This window comes from Microtus ochrogaster, unplaced genomic scaffold, assembly GCF_000317375.1.
Source record: "Microtus ochrogaster isolate Prairie Vole_2 unplaced genomic scaffold, MicOch1.0 UNK16, whole genome shotgun sequence".
Lineage (NCBI taxonomy): Eukaryota > Metazoa > Chordata > Mammalia > Rodentia > Cricetidae > Microtus > Microtus ochrogaster.
The window spans coordinates 3,715,887-3,718,228 of NW_004949114.1; positions in this window are offsets into that span (position 1 = coordinate 3,715,887).

A 2,342-nucleotide genomic window follows, 5' to 3' on the forward strand; every position below is an offset into this window, starting at 1 on the left:
AAAAAAAAAAAAAAAAAGCCGAAATCAGAAGACAGGCCATGGTACATGTTCACCTGTGTGTGGATACGTGTGTGTGAAGGTATGTGTGCATATTTGGGCAAGTGTGGAGGTCCAAAGTTGGGTGTCTTTCTTGCTCACTCTCCACTTGTATTTGTTGATGCAGGGGCTCTCTGAACCCAGCCTGGCAATTCCTGCTGTCTGTCTCCTAAATCCTGGGATTACGGGTGGCTACTACACATGCCAGGCTTTTCTACATCTGTTGAGGATCTGAACTCCAGTCTTTATGCTTGCATAGTGAACGCTTTACCCAGTGAGCCAGCTCCTTGTCACGGGTGTCATTTCTGCTTCCACAGTGAGCAAGCCAGGAAGCAGTACCACTGCATCAGCTCCTGCCTCCAGGTTCCTGCCGACTTCCTTTGATGTGAACAGTGACATGGAAGTGAAAGCCAAATAAAAACTTTCCTCCACAACTTGCTTTTTGGTTATGGTGTTTCATCACAGCAATAGAAACCCTAACTAAGACACACCCCATACACACAAAATAAATAATGTAAAAAGAAGAAATATTGCCCACCAACAATTCCCTCCTAATAACATGTCTTTATTTTTTCATGTCTTACTGGATAATCAAAACCTCAAGTGTACATTAAACAGAAATGGTGACAGTGGATATTGTTCCTGTCGTAAACAAGAATGCCCTGGCAGCTGGGAACGCCTCTCAGTGGCAGAGCGCTCACCTCACACCCTCGCACCCCGGCTTCCAGCTTTAGGAATCTAGGGAGAGAATTCTAGAAAATGGTCTGTGCCATCTAGGTTTCCAAAGTCATCAGCTTCATGTGTTTCACCTTAGCCTTTGCTGGATCTACAGGCACGGTCTCTTTTGCACTGATAGTAAGAATATGTTTATAGCCCACTTTCCCCTTGACTAATCAGTTTGCTGTTTTGTTTGAGGTAAGGTCTTGCTTTGTGGACCAGGCTGCCTGCAAAACTGTGACCCTCTGACCTTGGCCTTCTTAAGGCTGAGAGCACACACCATTTACATGCCAGACTCTTAGCTACAGAGGGGGTTTTTTGTTTGTTTTAGCTTTTTTTTAAAGATTTTATTTATTTATTTATTTATTTATTTATTTATTTATTTATTTATTTTTATGTAGACAATATTCTGTCTGCATGTATGCCTGCTATCCAGAAGCGGGCACCAGATCTGATTACAGATGGTTGTGAGCCACCATGTGGTTGCTGGGAATTGAACTCAGGACCTCTGGAAGAGCAGGAAGTGCTCTTAACCTCTGAGCCATCTGCCCAGCCCTAGCTTTGGTTTTTCGAGACAGGGCTTCTCTGTATAGCCCTGGATGTCCTGGAACTCACTCTGTAAACCAGGCTGGCCTTGAACTCACAGAGATCCTCCTGCCTCTGCCTCTTGAGCGTTGAGATAAAGGCATAAGCCACCAATGCTGGCTAGAGTTTGTTTGGCTATTTGTCTGCTTGTTTTATTAATTTCTTTTTTTTAATATTTATTTATTTATTTATTATGTATACAGTATTGTCTGTGTGTATGTCTGCAGGCCAGAAGAGGGCACCAGACCTCATTACAGATGGCTGTGAGCCACCACGTGGTTGCTGGGAATTGAACTCAGGACCTTTGGAAGAGCAGGCAATGCTCTTAACCACTGAGCCATCTCTCCAGCCCCGTTTTATTAATTTCTTCCAGCAGCACAGACTTTAAGGGCCTCATTGAATAAATGGGACCTCCTGAGACTGAGAAGCTTCTGTAAAGCAAAGGACACTGTCACTAAGCCCCGTTTTATTAATTTCTTAAAGAAGAAAATTTGGAGAGATGACTCAGTGTGATGAACTCTTGCTGCTCTTCCAGAGGACCTGGGTTCGGTTCCCAGCACCCGCGTCAGGTGGCTCACCACCACCTGTCACTCCAGCTCCAGGGATCTGATGCCCTCCTACCTTGGCAGGCATCTGCATGCATATGGTGCACACAACTAGGCATATAGATGGGAAGACAGACACCAAATAAACATGTTCTTTTCTTAAATAAAACTTTGGCTCTAACAATCTCTTTGACTGTGTGTGTGTGTGGGGGGTTATTTCCACAGGGTCTTCCCAGAACATGCTAATGTGTGGGGGGGAGGGTTATTTCCACAGGGTCTTCCCAGAACATGCTAATGTGTGTGTGTGTGGGGGGGGTTATTTCCACAGGGTCTTCCCAGAACATGCTAATGTGTGTGTGTGTGTGGGGGTTATTTCCACAGGGTCTTCCCAGAACATGCTAATGTGTGTGTGTGGGGGGGTTATTTCCACAGGGTCTTCCCAGAACATGCTAATGTGTG